This window comes from Hyla sarda, chromosome 11 (genome assembly GCF_029499605.1).
Source record: "Hyla sarda isolate aHylSar1 chromosome 11, aHylSar1.hap1, whole genome shotgun sequence".
In the NCBI taxonomy this organism is placed as follows: Eukaryota; Metazoa; Chordata; class Amphibia; order Anura; family Hylidae; genus Hyla; species Hyla sarda.
In genome coordinates, this window is record NC_079199.1 from 75293722 (window position 1) to 75313596 (window position 19875).

The following is a 19875-nucleotide window of genomic DNA, read 5'->3' on the forward strand; positions in this document are numbered from 1 at the left end:
GAATCAGGGTAATCTGACAACCCATGGTCGTGCTGTTGGTGCTTCTGGTTCTTCTGCTGTTTACACCTTGCAGTGGCATTGAATGACATTTAATAGAACTAAAGGTCCTGGGTGCAACAATCCTCCCATGAGGACCAGCCTCAACAGCTTTGTAGATTGCACTCATGTTTGCAACTCCATATACATTTTATTTTCTTCATACTTCTTTCTTCATACTTTTTTCTTTCTGTCATTCAGACTTTCATTCATTCATTCTCACTCACTCACTCACTCACTTTAATTCATTTGTTCTCTCTCTCACTCACTCAATTATTCACTCAAGCACTCACTCACTCTCTCTCTTACCCACTCACTCAGTCAGTCTCTCTCTCTTTCTTTCTTTTTTTTATTAATTTTTTTCCATCTTCTTCTTCTTCTTCAGACCCCATCATAGCACTAATGCTTATCCAATACCACCAGCAGATGGAGACACTCCATTGCAACATTGGTTGTGAGCAGCAGTTTCTAAAAACAAATGCCTCATGGCTGATTTCCCATCAATCAATGGATGGCAAATTTTGTTTTTATCATTCACTGACCACAGAACCAATGCATGGTCAAGCAACAGCAATGACGCACCCTTGTGAATAACCATGAGACCCTCACATCATTTAACAGGATTCAGCACCACCTGCAAGACAGCTACGTATCATGTCATGTCAAACCTGCACAGGTGTGCTAGATTAGTATTATTATTATTTTTTTAGTTTTTATGACATCAATCAGTGTGCAAACATGGTCAGTAAAACGCCAAATGGATAGACGTTCATAAACCAGTCAGTGCAACTCATTATTGTGGTCTCTAATTGTGGAACTCTTTTTTTTTTTGTGAGGATACGATGAGCTTATCCAATTAAGGAGGCCATTCAGCAGTACTGGGTCTGGACAGCAGCGGCACCTTCTGCAGCCAGTCTGACTGACATGACAAGGCAGGCAACAGCTGCAGCAGCACCCACAGAGGATTAAATAAGAATCTGTCTTTTTTAACACTGGAATGGGGTGGTGCACTGTACCCGAAGATACTGCCATATCGGGTCAATGCATTGGGCGACGGAAGCAAGTTTCCAAATCGGCTCCCATTCTCAAAAATCCATTTAATTTATGGTCCCCAGATAGGGGACGTATCAGATATTAAACTGATAAGAACAGATTTTTGATTGAAAAAACCTTTATTACCAATCAATTGTCAATCACACAATAAATATATTCACCATAACAGAACTGACTTTTTTTTATCTATCTATCTATCTATCTATCTATCCCCGATAAACCCCCAGGAAAGGCAGGGGGAGAGAGGCCGTCGCTGCCCGCTTCTCTCCCCCTGCCTTTCCTGGGGTCTAGAGCGCTGCTGACGGCCCTTCTCACCCCCTGGTTATCGGCGCCGACAGCCAGGGGGAGAGAAGGGGCAGCGGCACCCATTGCCGGCGCCGCTGCCCCATTGCCTCCCCCCATCCCCGGTGGCATAATTACCTGGGTCGGGTCCGCGCTGCTGCAGGCCTCCGGCGCGCGTCCCCTGCGTCGTTGCTATGCACGGCGCGGCGCATGACGTCAGTGCGCCGCGCCGTGCAGCGCATAGCAACAGGTAATTATGCCACCGGGGATGGGGGGAGGCAACGGGGCAGCGGCGCCGGCAATGGGTGCCGCTGCCCCTTCTCTCCCCCTGGCTGTCGGCGCCGCTTCTCTCCCCCTGGCTATCGGCGCCGGCACCGATAGTCAGGGGGACAGAACGGGCAGCGGCGCCGATAGCCAGGGGGTGAGAAGGGCCGGCAGCAGGGCTCTAGACCCCAGGAAAGGCAGGGGGAGAGAAGCGGGCAGCGACGGCCTCTCTCCCCCTGCCTTTCCTGGGGGTGTATCGGCGTATAACACGCACATAGACTTTAGGCTAAAAATTTTAGCCTAAAAAGTGCGTGTTATACGCCGATAAATACGGTATATATATATATATATATATATATATATATATATAGATATATAAAAAAAAATATTTTATTGAAGAGCTGAGGTATGTGCTCTTAAAGAGTAGCTATCCTCAACTAAAATGTCCATATTCCCCCTCCCCATCTTTCCCTCACACTGTCTACATCTATCCCTGTTTTTTTTATCCTCTTAAAACATTAGAACAATACCTTTTTCCACTCCTCTTCGGTAGCTCAGAGTTGAGCAGTCTCACGATTGCAGGAAGTCGGCGGGCGGGCGGGCCGGCGTGACGTCATCTGAAGCCTCGCCGGCCACCACTTCCGCCCATCTTGCTGTATTCTGCGCTCAATGTCGGGAGCGCGCATACAGGCGCGCATACAGGCTGGGAGGGACGGCAGCCTCTGAGTCTCCTCCTTTCTGTTTAGTTTTGCACGTACCATTCAGAGAGGAGGAGAGTCTGAGAACGGAGCTGCTGTACTGTGCCCTGAGGGAATTTATAATATCAAAATGGTGGGTAGTACAATTGATTATATGCCCAAAACAATAAAAATAAAATTTCACAAAGCTGCAATCCCCAATGAATGACTGCAGACCGCAGTGCATTATAAATGGTGTGAATAATAGTGATTTTATCCCAATCAAAAATGATGCATAATTTTTGAATGGGATAAAATCTCCATTATTGACACCATTTATAATGCACTGCTGGCTGCAGCCATTCATTGGGGATTGCAGCTTTGTGAATTTATTTATTTATTTTTTCATATAAAGCTGCACTCCCAAATGAATGGCTGCAGCCAGCAGTGCATTATAAATGCTGTCAATAATAGTGATTTTATCCCATTCAAAAATGATGCATCATTTTTGTAATGGAATAAAATCTCTTTTTTTTCACCATCTATACCAGTGGTCCCCAAATTGTGGCCCTCCAGATGTTGCAAAACTACAACTCCCAGCATGCCTGGACAGCCAACGGCTGTCCAGGCATGCTGGGAATTGTAGTTTTGCAACATCTGGAGGGCCACAGTTTGGGGACCACTGACCTATACTGCATTGCTGCGGTTTTATCGTGTACATGTGCTCACTGATTGCATATTTTATTGCATTAGGAACACCTCAGCAATTCAGGATAGGTGGTGATTAAAAAAAAAGATTTTATTCCATTCAAAAATTGTGCATATTTATTGATGGAATGAATTCACAATTTATATCACCATCTAGACTGTATTGCACATAACACCATAACCTCCCCCCAATGGAATAAATGTGCTTTTTTTGCTCACCATCTATACTGGAGTGATCCTGTGTTACTCAATAAAACCGCAGCACTACAATATAGATAGTGATCCAAAGTCCCAAATGAGTCCAAAATCAGAAATTTACCGTGCATACCATCCACACTCAATATATGATAATGAGCGTGCATAGCATGCAGGCTCAAAACATGATAATGAGAGTGCATAGCATGCATGCTCAATACCTGATATTGAGCATCCATAGCATGCACACTCAATACATAATAATAAACATGAATATTTTGAGCGTGCATAGCCTGCATGTTGAATACATGATATTGAGCATGCATAGCATGCACAGTAAGTATATGATATTGAGCATGCATAGCATACACACTCAATACATGATAATGAGCGTGCATAGCATGCAGGCTCAATACATTGTAATGAAAGTGTGTAGCATGTATGTGTAGCATACATTGAGTATCCATAGGATGCATACTCAATACATAATAATGAACGTTAATATATGAGTGTGCATAGCATGCATGCTCAATACATTATATTGAGCATGCATAGCATACACACTCAATACATGATAATGAACGTGAATATATGATCGTGCATAGCATGCATGCTCAATACATGTTATTGAGCATGCATAGCATCCACAGTCAATACATGATATTGAGCATGCATAGCATGCACAATCAATGCATGATATTGAGCGTGCATGGCATAAACACTCAATACATGATAATGAGCATGCATAGCATGCAGGCTCAATACATCGTAATGAAAGTGTGTAGCATGCATGCTCAATAAATGATATTTTGCATGCATAGCATGCACACTCAATACATAATTAACGTGAATATTTTGAGCGTGCATAGCATACATTTTCAATAAATGATATTGAGCATGCATAGCATACACACTCAAAAATGATATTGAGCATGCATAGCATACTGGCTCAATACATCATAATGAGAGTGCATAGCATGGATGCTCAATATATAATAATGAACATGAATATATGAGCGTGCATAGCATGCACAGTCAATACATGATATTGAGCATGCATAGCATACACACTCAATACATGATAATGAATGTGAATATATGAGCGTGCATAGCATGCATGCTCAATACATGTTATTGAGCATGCATAGCATCCACAGTCAATACATGATATTGAGCGTGCATGGCATAAACACTCAATACATGATAATGAGCATGCATAGCATGCAGGCTCAATACATCATAATGAAAGTGTGTAGCATGCATGTTCAATATATTACATTGAGCATCCATAGGATGCATACTCAATACATAATAATGAACGTTAATATATGAGTGTGCATAGCATGCATGCTCAATACATGATATTGAACATGTATATCCTACACACTCAATACATTATAATGAGCGTGCATAGCATGCAGGCTCAATACATCATAATGAGAGTGCATAGCATGCACACTCAATACATAATAATTAGCGTGCTTATCTGATCAATACCTGATGTTGAGCGTGCATAGCCTGCACAGTCAGTACATGATAATGAGCCTGCATAGCTGAGTGTGCATAACATGCACACTCAATACATGATAATGAGTTTGCTTAGCTGAGCGTGCATAGCATGCAGGCTCAAAATATGATATTGAGCAGCCCTAGCTTGCTGTCGCTATAAATACAATGTGCAGAGTATTATTAAACCTTGTATAATTGATTATTGTACTGAAAAAGGATGATAGCCACTAACATGTTATCTCAACAAGACCAAAACCAAGTAATGGAGAATTTTGCTTTAGGCTATTACATACTCTATTAATATATTTACTAAAGGCAACTGGATATTCATACGCTGCAGAGGAGGAAAGGGATGAAGAATATAATCCTGAAGAATCTTCTGATGAGGTAATTAATATTCTTTATTATTTATATATATATATATATATATATTTTTTTTTTTTTTTTTTAATACTTATTATTATATTAATTCACTTTTTTTTTTTTTTAAATAGGAAGATTATAGTATTCAACAGGAGACGGAAAGTGACAGTGAGGAGGAAACAGCTGCAACAATACATGAAATAACGCCGGTAAGCATATCAACAAGCTACACTTGAAGATCATTTGAACACTGTAATTGAACCCACACCAGGGTCTAACCTACACATTACTAACAGCGCCCTGATGTTTAGCTTTCTACCCCGTTTGACAAAAGATCTCCATAGACCACAATGGGCAAAATAAAAAAAATAAAATAAAATAATGTTTTAGATCTAGCCCATTCATTCCTATCCACCAAAAATAGACCCTGGAGGCTGACTTCCAGTACCCTGCTGTTTAGCTTCCTACTTCATTTGACACAGGATCTCCATAGACCACAATGGGCCATTGAATTCAATGGGCAAAAAATCTCAATATTATAGATCTAGCCCATTCATTCCTATACACCAACAATAGACCCTGGAGGCTGACTTCATACTCAGCCTCCAATGGTATTTTGACTAAACAAACCTCAAATGTTTAATGGGTTAATTTGTTGGTGTATAGGAATGAATGGGCTAGATCAGTGTTGTTCAAACAGTGGCCCTCCAGATGTCGCAAAACTACAACTCACTCACAGTCCAGGCATGCTGGGGGTTTTAGTTTTGCAACATCTGGAGGGCCACAGTTTGAAGACCACTTGGCTACATCTATCTTCTACAATCTTCACTATCACCAATCTCTTCTTTCTCCTGCCCTAATCTAGCAGCCAAACATTACCATGACACCCTAAAGTCTACCCTGGATCAAATGGCACCCTCTAAAACACGAATCTCCCAACACAGACGGCAGCAACCCTGGCACACGCTAACAACCCGCTTTCTCAGGCGATGCTCTAGGTGTGCTGAACATCTCTGGAGGAAAACTAAGACTTCTTCAGACTATCTGCACTATAAATTCATGCTTAAATCCTATTACTCCGCTCTTCACCTCGCCAAACAAACATATTTTACCTCCCTCATCTCCTCTCTGTCTAACAACCCTAAACACCTTTTTGACACGTTCAACTCTTTCCTTCGGCCTAAAGTACAGACCCCAATCACTGATCTCTGTGCTGAAGACCTGGCCAAATACTTCAAAACTAAAATCGATGAAATTCGTGATGAAATCCTCTCCCAGTCCCCTAAAAGTTCTGATCCAATTCCCAGCCACGTCTCCTCTTCATCACTCTCAGTTTTTGAGCCTGTAATGGAGGATGAGGTTTCCAAGCTCCTCTCCTCCGCCCGCCCCACTACCTGCTCTAGTGACCCCATGCCTTTACACCTCATCCAGTCTCTCTCTCCTGCTATCAGCTGTCACCTAACTAAAATCTTTAACCTCTCCCTCTCTTCTGGGGTCTTTCCCTCCTCCTTCAAACACTCTATCATAACCCCACTATTGAAAAAACCATCTCTGGACCCTTCCTGTGCAGCCAACTATCGACCCGTCTCAAATCTCCCCTTTATCTCCAAACTCCTGGAATGCTTGGTCTACTCCCGCCTTATCCGCTATCTCTCCGAGAACTCTCTCCTTGACCCCTTACAGTCTGGTTTCCGCTCCATTCACTCCATTCATAGAAACGGCCCTAACCAAAGTCACTGACGATCTTCTGATGGCCAAATCAAATGGCAATTTCTCTTTACTGATTCTCTTGGACCTGTCTGCGGCTTTTGACACTGTGAATCATCAACTCCTCCTCAGTAGTCTCCGCTCCATCGGTCTCAAGGACTCTGCTCTCGCCTGGTTTTCCTCCTATCTCTCTGGCCGCTTCTTTAGCGTCTCGTTTTCTGGCTCTACTTCTTCTCCTCTTCCCCTTGCTGTCGGGGTTCCCCAGGGATCGGTCCTAAGTCCTCTACTCTTTTCACTCTACACATCCCCGATTGGGAAAACAATCAGTGGATTTGGTTTCCAGTACCACCTCTACGCTGATGACACCCAACTTTATACCTCCTCCTCCAACATCACCCCTGCACTCCTACAGAATACCAGTGACTGTCTCGCTGCCGTCTCAGACATCATGTCCTCTTTATATCTGAAACTAAATCTTTCTAAAACAGAACTTCTTGTCTTTTCTCCATCAACTGATACTGTACCTAACCCTGACATTTCCATCTCGGTATGTGGTACTACCATAACTCCCGGGCAGCAGGCTCGCTGTCTTGGAGTTATACTTGACTCTGATCTGTCTTTCACTCCCCATATTCAGTCTCTTTCACGTTCTTGTCACCTGCATCTAAAAAACATTTCCAGAATCCGCCCGTTTCTCATTACTGAAACTGCTAAAACTCTCATTATTGCTTTGATTCACTCCCGTCTCGACTACTGTAACTCTTTACTAATAGGCCTTCCTTTCTCCAAACTCTCTCCTCTTCAGTCCATCCTTAATGCCGCAGCCAGACTCATCTCCTCTCCAGCCGCTACACCGACGACTCCTCCCTGTGCCAGTCACTACACTGGTTAACAATTCAGTCCAGAATACAGTACAAAATCCTCAGTCTCACACACAAAGCTCTCCACAATGCTGCACCTCCCTACATCTCCTCTCTCATCTCCGTCTACCATCCTACACTTTCTCTCCGATCTGCTAATGATCTCACACTAACATCTTCTATAATCCGAACTTCTCACTCCCGTCTACAAGACTTCACTCGTGCTGCACCGGTTCTCTTGAATGCTATCCCTAAATCCCTCAGACTCAACAACAACATCCATAGTTTCAAACGTGGCTTAAAAACACATCTCTTCAGACAGGCCTACAAGTAGTCTCTAATTGGCCTCAACATATCCTCAACATATCCCCAACATATCCTCAACATATCCCCACACCTCTTGTTTGAATAGTTATTGTGTAATTTTATGTCTGATACTTGTCTTTGTTTGTACCCCATAATTGTAAGCGCTGTGGAATCTGTATGCGCTATATAAATAAATAAATAAATAAAATAAATAAATCTATAACATAGTGATTTTTTGTCTATTTAAATCCAAGGGCCCATTGTGGTCTATGGCGATATTGTGGTAAACTTGTAAGAAAGCTGAACAGCAGTGTCCTTTTAGTAATGTGTATGGGAGACCCTGGTGTGGGTTCAATTCCTCTGTTGATATAGAGGGAGATTTATCAAAACCTGTCCAGAGGAAAAGTTTCTGAGTTGCCCATTGCAACCAATCAGATTGCTTCTTTCATTTTTCAGAGGCCTTTTAAAAAATGAAAGAAGCAATCCAATTGGTTGCTATGGGCAACTGCACAACTCTTCCTCTACACTGGTTTTGATGAATCTCCCCCATAGAGTTCTGTGATTATACTCATATTAGTTTGAACTTTTGTGAACTAGGTCAATTGAATACAACACATTACCTCCTTTTTCAATTAACCTAGTTGCCCATTTATGGTATCCAATCAACCTAGTTTCCACGGTTCAAAGTATCAATTGACCTATATCTGTCAAACCTAATTAAAGAATAATCACACAACTTGAGCTGAACCCAGTAATTGAACCCACACCAGGGTCTCCCATACATATTACTACCAGTACCCTGCTGTTTAGTTTCCTACTTCATTTGACACAGGATCTCCATAGACCACAATGGGCCATTGAATTCAATGGGCAAAAAATCTCAATGTTATAGATCTAGCCCATTCATTCCTATACACCAACAATAGACCATGGAGGCTGACTTCATACTCAGCCTCCAATGGTATTCTGACTCACCAAAATGATAATGTTTAATGGGTTAATTTATTCCTAAATTTCTGTACTTTCCTATTTTGTCTGTAGCTTGATGCATTGCACAAACATTTTAGCAGGAACTGGTGGGTTTGGATAAAACAGTCCCCCATAGGGCTACTGTAAGTGGTCCCCAAAATTTCTTGTGACACCTCTATGTCCATTTAATATATTGTTCAAGAGGATTACATTTTTTTATTGTATACAATTTTTTATCTTTTTGTATTCATGTTTAGAAACGAAAAGCTCTTCTGGAAAGACTAAGAAAAAAGGCAGTACTACATGGCGAGCTACATGAGCACTCTTTCCAAAACGATCCAGAGTGGCCAAGCATCAATGACATCCCAGGTGACATAGTTACATAGTTACATAGTTAGTACGGTCGAAAAAAGACATATGTCCATCAAGTTCAACCAGGGAATTAAGGGGTAGGGGTGTGGCGCGATATTGGGGAAGGGATAGGATTTTATATTTCTTCATAAGCATTAATGTTATTTTGTTCCAGGAATGTATCTAATCCTGTTTTAAAGCTGTTAATTGTTCCTGCTGTGACCAGTTCCTGAGGTAGACCGTTCCATAAATTCACAGTCCTCACGGTAAAGAAGGCGTGTCGCCCCTTGAGACTAAACTTTTTCTTCTCCAGACGGAGGGAGTGCCCCCTCGTCCTTTGGGGGGTTTAACCTGGAACAGTTTTTCTCCATATTTTTTGTATGGGCCATTAATATACTTATATACGTTTATCATATCCCCCCTTAAACGTCTCTTCTCAAGACTAAACAATTGAAACTCCTTTAATCGCTCCTCATAGCTAAGATGATCCATGCCCCATATTAGTTTAGTCGCGCGTCTCTGCACCCTTTCCAACTCCGCAGTGTCCCTTTTATGGACAGGTGCCCAAAACTGAACAGCATATTCCAGGTGAGGCCGTACCAATGCTTTATAAAGGGGGGGTATTATGTCCCTGTCCCTTGAGTCCATGCCTCTTTTGATACATGACAATATCCTGCCGGCTTTGGAAGCAGCAGCCTGACATTGCATGCTATTCTGTAGTCTGTGATCTACAAGTACACCCAGATCCTTCTCTACCAGTGACTCTGCCAGTTTAATCCCCCCTAAGACATACGAAGCATGCAGGTTATTAGTACCCAGATGCATAACTTTACATTTATCCACATTGAACCACATTGAACTATAATGATCCAAGAATTGGGAATACACATTGGTGCAAGTGCCAAAATTGCAAAATTATGCCAACAAGAGATGAGAGCATCTGCTGCCAGGAGGAGGATATTCTTAATCCCCACTTTGATAAAGGACTAACTTGTATTCTACAACACGAGGAGTTAGTCAACTTGAGATTTAAAGAAAAAAGTTCAGTGGATGGATAAGTGCCAAAGAATTGTTAAAAAATCGCAATAGGTAATAATATTGTATTGTATATAAATTTTTATATCTTTTTTAGAAACATTTTTTTTAATGTTTTTAAATATTACTCTCTTTTTTTGACCTTTTCATAAAACTTGAAAAATTAAAAATGTGCATATCAGCATTTCTCTGTGTTTACATGAACATAATTGCAGTTGCTATTACAATTCATTTTATTTTTTATTTATTTTTTTGTGTGCAAATAATTTACCAATCTCAAAGTACATTTACACAAACTTTAGCGTATACGGCTGGGGGAGATAAAACCGGGGGATCACGTATCCCTGCCATATGCAACCATATGTTAATTCCTTTCTATGAGCCGACCGGAGTGAAATGCCGATTATGGTTGGCTCATTTTTGCCCTGTATGCGCTTTTTCCACAGACCTAAAGCCATAGTCGACCATGGTTTTACTTCACCTTTTTAGGTACGGTTGAAAGTGCATACGGGACAAAAATGAGCCAACCTCACTGAGGATCACTCCGGTCGGCTCATTGAAATGATTTACCATACGGCAGGGATACGGTAGCACATGGTTTTAGCTCCACCACAGCCTTATGAACTCATGTAAGTGTAACAACATGATGTAGGTCTTTATAAGTCTTCCCCCACGATTGTGAAATTTGAATCTAAATCCACATATCTGTAAATTATTCATAATTTTTACACTATTTTAATCTTATTTTATTTGTAGGGTTATTCGCAAGTCCGCTTATAGATCCTACTCTTGTTTTGCGCATGGAATCCTTGGGCCTAAACGACGTGTCGTCAATTTTATTAGGTCTGAATTTCCAGATCCTGACGGGCAATATATTGGATTCCACTGGCCTGATGAATACCCAGCAAGTGACATGGCTGCTGATGTTTGATTCACTATGACACTTACTTTCTGCACTTTTCATGTTATTACAGTTTTACATTGCACTTTTATTGTTTACAATTTTTTTATGTTTATTTATCTTGTTATTTATATTATATTAATTAGTTATTTAAATTTTTATGGTGGTTATTTTATTTTGTCTATTTTAATCTGTCTACACCAGTCATTTCCCAAACGTGGTCGGCACACTGCTATTCCATTTGACACTTCCCATTGTTGGAGTTTATTTTTCCGTTGATTTTTTTATTTCCAGCCCTGGCATGCTCGCTGATGACTGACGGCGCAGGGTGGAAGGGAAGCCTGCGTGCGAACTGCGCACAGTGTCCCACTCCCCCTTGCGGCCCAGTGAGGCAAAAATGGAGCCATGGTGAAGAAGCTGTAATACCTGCGGTGCCACCGTCACTGCGGTGTCACCCAGGTCCACCCTCTACCCACCCCAACTGTCAACCCCCCCCCCCCCCCGTCCACACCCGTGTCACCATGTTCATCCTCCTGTCCTCAGTGTCACACATGTTCCCCCTCCCCGTCAATCATGTCTACCCCCTATTCACATCTGTCACCCATGTACACTCCTCTACACCCCTGTTACCCAATTACACCCCTCTGTTACCCATGTACATTCCTCTACACCCCTCTATAAACCATGTACACTCCTCTACACCCCTCTATAAACCATGTACACTCCTCTACACCCCTCTATAAACCATGTACACTCCTCTACACCCCTCTATAAACCATATACACTCCTCTACACCCCTCTGTCACCCATGTACACCCCTCTGTTGCCCACGTAAAATAATTGCGGATCCTAATGTGTTTGTTTTGCATGTTTAACAGTGAAGAATTGTGTGTGGAATAAATAGTCAAGATGGCAACAATTCAAAGTAGAGAAGATATTATTTGTCAGTTGCTATATAAAGCAGAAATTTTAAATACATACCAACTGAAAAATAGATAATCCATACTCCTTGTATCTCGGCCAGCTGCAGCACCTGGCGTATGAGATAACCCCCGGTTTTCTATAAAATTTTACCTTGTTTAAAGGTAGTCTTATATGGCATATAAAAAAAATATTAATTCCTTAGAAACTGAATATTTTTGATTTACGTTTTTTTTTAACAATTGATGATTAAAATTTATTTTCTGTAATGAAAACATTTCACAAAAACAAGTAGTAATAATATTTTTTAATAAACAACACTATAATAATAAACCATTAATAAAAAAAAGTATTTTTTACTCATGAAAATATACATGAATATGCATGTTAAACAATATAGCACATAAACAAGTATATAGCACATAACAAACAAGTAAAAAATTTAAATCTTGAGTGGTGTTTTTCAACCATTGATTGTTTGTCTGGTTTTTCAATTGGTGCTATATTAGAAGGCATTGTTGACCGGCGAGAGGTCCAGTCTATGGAAATGTTTCCATCAGCAAGTCCCATTACATCCTGCATGATTTTCGAGACGAATTCCTGAGTGGTTGGCTCATACACTGATCGTACAAACCACTCTTTCCGGGCTTTTGAATAGGCAAGATTGTACCTCGGTGTGCCTAAAGGTCCGCTAGTTTCAGTCTCTCTTGTAACAACTGCTTGCACTCTATTCATTATAATTATGGTCAAGAGCAGCAAGCTGTGTTCGAGCATACACCCTGTCTGTACTAAAATGAAGTCTTTTAGGCCTGTATTTTGTTAGTGAACTATGAAACACTTCCAGATCTCCAGTGTGACAAAAGTTGCTAAGATGTCTAAGGTCTTTTTGTAGTCTTGTATCCATGACAATTTTTCCAAGTTCAACATAACAGGCACTTTGTTTTTTTAACCATTTTCGGGTGGACTGAATGTCCTCAGGGAGTTGGTCATGATGACAAGATGATTCCTGACCATTATCATCCTTCCAAAAATGAACGTTGGTGACATGGTACAAGACAGAGTTCCATCTGTTTACAAGTTCATCTGGATTGCATTCACAAGTATTAGAACTCCACCATAAATGATTTTTAATTGGTCCTATCCATTCTGCTAAATCTTGGCAGTTTTTTGTTTTTTTTTGCTGACGGCAAGTAGCTTTTTTCCAATAGATTTCGCTAAGTGCCAGACATCAAACTGGTGACCAATTGTTTTATATTCCTCACGCAGCATTTTTCTGATGGATATGTGCCGGTCAGTGCAAATGATGTCTATGTCCACTTTATTTTGCAGTAGAAATTCCAAGGCATTCTTGCACGCTATTTTTTCAAGGGCAACAGAGGATAAACCAATACCGATTTGTTGAATGTTGAAATTCAATATTTTGTTAGTTTCTACATCCATCAATGTGTATATGCAATATTTTGCACTGTGCCCGGGTGAATCACATTGTCCATCTCCAGCAACACATACTGCATGTTGTGATATTTTTTCCATTTCTAATTTTTGATTAATTGTTCAAGAATTTTCAATTGCAGGAAATATATATATTTTTTGGATACGGTAGTAAGTAGCCTGGCTAATTCCCAAAATATTAAATATTTTTAGGAACTGTTGGATTTTGATGTAAGTGTTTCCACTAGTAATGATAGCAGTAGCTAACTGTAAATTTCCAAATGGTTTCTTTCCCAATCGGGGCTGGCTCTGCCATATGCATTTTAAATGTTTGGCCTCGAATTCAGCAAAGACTGAAATATATGATCCCTTTGTTTTTTTATACACTCTTAGTATTTTTTTGTTGCAGGGTGGATTAGAGGTACAAGGCATCTTGTATAGTAATGTGTCCAAACAGCTTTCATAAACTATGAATTTTCTTTCTTCATGATGTGGTACATTTACATTTACAAATTTTTCACTCAGCACATGCTGACTGTCCTCTTCTTCGTAGTCTTCATCATCTGAATGAACTGAGTCTCCCTCATCATCACTTGAACTACTTTCATTTGTTGAGACTGGAGTTGTGATTGTTGATAAACTTTTATCTACTTCTAAAACAGATATAGGGGCATGCAGAGTAGATTCCTCCACAATAACAGTGACTTCAGGGTCTTCAATAGGTTGTATAGGTGAAATTGTCAATTCGGATAAAAGCGTGGCAGGTAGTAGTTCGTGTCTAGCTCTACAACTTTCTTGAAACTCAGGTACACTGTTAAGAGTTGCTGATCCAGTTGGTCCTATATTTTTTTTCGGAGTCGAAAATATTACACTGGCACCTTGCAATGGCTCCGAAGGCAGGTTTCCAAATACCAAGCTTTGTCTTGATTTTTTTTTTCTCAAGATTTTTTTTTTAACCAGTCTTCTGCATTGTATTTTTATAGAGAAAGTTGTAGGTTTTACTTGTATACACTGATTTCCGGTTCCCCAATTCCTGTCAAATATAGTTGCTGCTTCCTTTTTCGTTATCTCTGAGGCTTGTGGCTCCGTTTCAGTTGGGTTAACATGAGGTACAATATTTCGGCAGGTTGGGCACATTTCCCCTGGCTTTAAACCATTGGTTGAAGCTACGTCTTCATCCAATCTTTTCCTCTTTTGAGGATTCAGGATTTCAGCCTCAACTGCCTCGGCAGCTTGAACTTGTATATCCCGTGTAGGAAAATACTAGGAACGGCAAAGGGGGTGAGCCTCTGTTTTCCTGAATTTGGATTAAAGGTATAGTCAGTAGTTTTAAAATGGGCTGAGCAGAGCCGATAATTGTTCGTTTTAGAGAGATGAATGTGGTCAACCAGTTCATCAATTTTGGGAAACTCTTGATCTGTAGCCAATAGCCATGCCATGATACGATCCCTCTCTCTTGGGAAGGAATGCATGATGATATTATGGTCGCCTTTTACGCTCCTTGACTTGCAACCATTGACAATGCAGCCCGGCATTTTCTAAAGAAGAAAATGGAATAATGGATTTTAAAATAAATACTAAATATGTCTATATAAAAATATTAAAATTACATTATGTTTCTATTTTCTAGGAGAACATTTGAAAAATAATATTTATTGAAAAAGCACCATTCAAATAATAAATACAAGATTAATATGTTAGTTCACTAGTACAGTAATGTAACTCCTTCCAAAATTTTACAAAGCTTTCTAAATAATTTTAGTGCGGGAGCATTACATTATTGAACTGAGGCATAAGATAGTATCCACTATAATCTAAGAATGGTGCAGAATCACGTGGAATAAAATAGTGTCCATTAGTGGAAGATGTTCCCTATTGTGAATAGAGGCAAAAAAAATCTTTATAAATTATAGAGTAGTGTCATGTACTAAATGAAGATTATAAATAACTATAAAACCCTTAAATACAGTAGAATATCTGAGAGCCTTTTAGTAATCTACTAAAACCACCACCCCATATGATTTTAACCACTGTGCCATATTATTTCACCTTGATCCGCCACTATATCTACTACTAATTTTCACCCTACTATTTCATTGCCCCTTTATTACCTCTGTGTGGCATGAAGAGGAAATACATTTATGTATCTAAAGGTTGTTGGGTTGCCCAAAGCAAACAATCATATAGCTTTTTTGATGAAAGAAGCGATCTGAACAGTTGCCATGGGACACTCTTCAGCTTCACATCAGGACAAGATGTTCTAAAATCACCCACACTATATTTATGTATTACATAACTTTATGTAAAATTTTTATGCAAACCTGAAAAGCGGCTCTGATAAGTAGTAGACAATAAAGCAAAAGAAAAGAGCTGTTGATGAGTCTTCTGAAAAAAATCAAAAAAGGATAATGTCACATTGACACACAGAACTAAACATCATTTTATTACTTAGATTTTTGATCTATGTTGCCCAGTTTTAAAAAATGTAACACATAGACACCATAGGTGAACTAAGCCTAAATAGACAAAATTTATAACACAACAAATGACAACTTATCACAAGTTAACCCTACTAATCGCTTTTGAAAATGGGGATGTGGCTTCCATAAATGTGTGTAGCCTAGGACTGCACACACCAATACCAAAATATTATACACATAGTAGTACATGCAATTACGAAGCCATTACCGTCTCACTTGAGAACTGAGAGCACGCTCCACTGATCACAACATCACCGCTGTCCAGCCAAATCGTGGCATTGGTCCCTGAACCTAGTCCAATAACACCACCATCTGCATTTTCCAGCAAGAGGCACATACTGGCAAACCTTCATTCCGCTTGAAACTTGGTTAATATTGTAACAGCACTGCAAGGGTAAAAGAGTTCCACAGCGGAGGACTCAAGTAAAGCAGTGCGCCCCTGAATAACTCAGTACTCACCCCCACCCCACTAAATATCACTCATACAGCAGGGCTGTGACGACAGGGTATATTGGGCAGAAAATAGAGGGACTCCAGCACAGCTACTAAACTCCTTTTTACGTTTTATTTCGGCTACATTGGCACAGTGACGTCCGTGCCAGCTACATGTAATGCTAAGACATTGATTATAACAAAAAAATGTTTTTATGTACATTTAGTTTATATTACATAATACAATTATGTATGTATTATTAAATGCCAACCTGTATAGCTGTTCTGTAGAGTAGTCGACAATAAACACAAATAAGATAGCTGTAGATGAGTCTTCTGAAAAATGAAAAGGAAAATGTCACATTGACATACAGACCAATACATCATTTTCCTAATTATGGTTTTGATCTATGTATCACAACTTGTTCCAAATTGAATGCATAGACACCTTATGGTGAACATTAGAGATGAGCGAACTTACAGTAAATTCGATTCGTCACAAACTTCTCGGCTCGGCAGCCTTCAGGTGCTCCGGTGGGCTGGAAAAGGTGGATACAGTCCTAGGAAAGAGTCTCCTAGGACTGTATCCACCTTTTCCAGACCACTGGAGCACCTGAAAGCTGAACTAATTTATGCAGGAAAAGTCATCAACTGCCGAGCCGAGAAGTTCGTGACGAATCGAATTTACTGTAAGTTCGCTCATCTCTAGTGAACATAGGTTAAAGCATAAATATTGACACAATTGACGCCACAACAGATGACCACTTATTATAAGTAGTATAGCATCTGGTGTCCATTTTTTCAAGACAGTGGACAGGGTAACGCATAAAGATGTGTTACCCTGTCAGGTGCCCTCTCAGATGTCCAACCATCCTGCCTCAAAATTGATGTCCTGCAAAGTTTCCCTCTGGCGTGATTTGCGGGTAAAATCATGCAAGAACTGATACCAATCTTTTCTTTTTGACAGTTCACATTCATCAAGAATCTAAATTTAACCTCCTGAGCGGTATTCCCGAGCGTGACTCGGGGTTAATTTTCCCTGCCAGAATCGGTAACCCCGAGTCACGCTCGGGGTAGAATTACAGAGTTCCCGGCCGGGCTGCACGATATATCGCAAAAGCAATGCGATATAGCGATGCGGCCCCCCGGGAAAACTAGCGATTATCTGCTCTGGTTGGCTCGCGTTGCGGGGGCCGGCCAGAGCAGGTAAAGAAAAATACTAAAAGTCAGTGTTTCCCTACCAGGGGGCCTCCAGCTGTTGCAAAACTACAACTCTCAGCATGCCCGAACAGCCAAAGGCGGTCCGGGCATGCTGGGAGTAGTAGTTTCACAACAGCTGGAGGTACCCTGTCAGAAAAACACTGAGCTAAATGTAAAAGGAAAAAGTAGTAAAATAAAAAAACCTTTTGCTCACCTAATCCCGGTCCCTGCAGATGCCGTTCCCCTCCGTGCGCTCTGGTCCCTGCTCTATTCATCTTACAGGACCTTTCACTTTTCAGCCAATCACAGGCCGCAGTGGTGTAAAGCCTGTGATTGGCTGAAGGGGGAAAGGGCTTGTTCTGCAGCAAATACACTAGGTTTGAAAACTGCCCGGCAAACCCAGTGTATCCTGCTGCAGAACAAGGTGACAAGGGGGGGATAGGAAGAATGTGACAAAGGGGGGAATGTGACAGAGGGGGGGATGTGACAAGGGGGGGGGGAATGTGACATGAAGGGGGGGGGAAACGTGACAGGGGGAATGTGACAAGGGGGGGGGGAATGTGACAAGAGGGGGGAATGTGACAGGGGAGGGGAATGTGACATGAAGGGGGGATGTGACAAGAGGGGGGAATGTGACAGGGGAGGGGAATGTGACATGAAGGGGGGGATGTGACAAGGGAGGGGGGGAATGTGACAAGAGGGGGGAATGTGACAGGGGAGGGGAATGTGACATGAAGGGGGGATGTGACAAGAGGGGGGAATGTGACAGGGGAGGGGAATGTGACATGAAGGGGGGGATGTGACAAGGGAGGGGGGGAATGTGACATGAAGGGGGGGGGGGAAATGTGACAGGGGGAATGTGACAAGGGGGGGGGAATGTGACAAGAGGGGGGAATGTGACAAGGGGGGGGGAATGTGACATGAAGGGGGGGATGTGACAAAGGGGGGGGGGAATGTGACATGAAGGGGGGGGGGGTAAATGTGACAGGGGGGAATGTGACAAGGGGGGGAATGTGACAAGAGGGGGAATGTGACAGGGGAGGGGGAATGTGACATGAAGGGGGGGATGTGACAAGGGGGGGATTTGACAGGGGGAGGGGAATGTAACATGAAGGGGGAGAATGTGACAAGGGGGGGAATGTGACAAGGGGGGGAATGTGACAGGGGGGGAATGTGACGGGGGGAATGTGACAAGGGGGGGAATGTGACAAGGGGGGGAATGTGACAGGGGGGGAATGTGACAAGGGGGGGATGTGACAAGGGGGGGGGGATGTGACAAGGGGGGAATGTCACAAGGGGGGAAGAATGTGACAAGGGGGGAAGAATGTGACAAGGAGGGGGGAGAATGTGACGGGGGGGATGTGACAAGGGAGAGGGGGAATGTGACAAGGGAGGGGGAATGTGATGGGGGAGATGTGAAATGGGCGGGGGGGGAGATGTGAGATTCAGTGCAAAAAATTGTACCGCTTTTGGTACAAATTTCCAGAAAGAATCATACCGCCAGGGAGGTTAATGCCAGATGGGTGGACATGATGGAGGGCTTATGACAGGGTAACACAACTTTCTGCTTTCACCTGTCCATTGGCAAGAAACAATGGACGCATGAGTCAATACAATTTATGCCGAGTTTTCATAAGTTATTCAATCAGTTGTGTCAATATTTAGGGTGAGACCACCTATGCAGGATACCTGATATATGTGAACCACACCATATAGCGCCACCTCTACCCTGTTAATATGTATTTTGAATACCATGTTACACAATTAAATTATTATGTTTTATTTTCAGATTCATTAATTGTGAGGAATACAATTTTGCATTCAGTTGCCTATGTAGCTGGCTCTCCTTTATTTTGGTATAAAAACAATAAAATGGAGGGGAGTGCTTATTTCTCTAAAATGTTATAATTTTTTTTTTAATAATTTATATTATACGGTTTAGTAGTGGAACCAATCGTATAGATGTAGTCTATTACAAACGCAGGGATTAGCGTTTGTGCTAAAAAATAAATAACCAGGAAGCGGTAACCTCCAATTATTACCAAGTTCACAACCTAAAACGAGGTACCGGGAAGAGCCGGTACCAACAGGCCCAGAGCATCCAAAATGGTGATCCTGGGCCTAGTTGTTAACAGGCTGGTGTTTTTTAGTCTGGGGAGGGCCAGTAACAATGGTCCTCGTCCACTCTGGTAATG

At 41.5% G+C, this 19875-nt stretch overlaps 1 long non-coding RNA gene and 1 other non-coding gene across 2 annotated transcripts; one reads left to right on the plus strand and one right to left on the minus strand.

Annotated features, from left to right (window-relative positions):
* Positions 1 to 1036: 1036 nt before the first annotated feature.
* Positions 1037 to 1223, minus strand: LOC130295991 (U2 spliceosomal RNA). The gene has a single exon (XR_008849086.1). It is a non-coding gene; the product is annotated as a U2 spliceosomal RNA (small nuclear RNA).
* A 3202-nt stretch (positions 1224 to 4425) lies between these two features.
* On the plus strand, positions 4426 to 9265 carry LOC130295856 (uncharacterized). The gene is made up of 3 exons (XR_008849027.1): positions 4426 to 5111; positions 5219 to 5296; positions 9187 to 9265. It is a non-coding gene; the product is annotated as an uncharacterized LOC130295856 (long non-coding RNA).
* The last annotated feature ends 10610 nt before the right edge of the window (positions 9266 to 19875 follow it).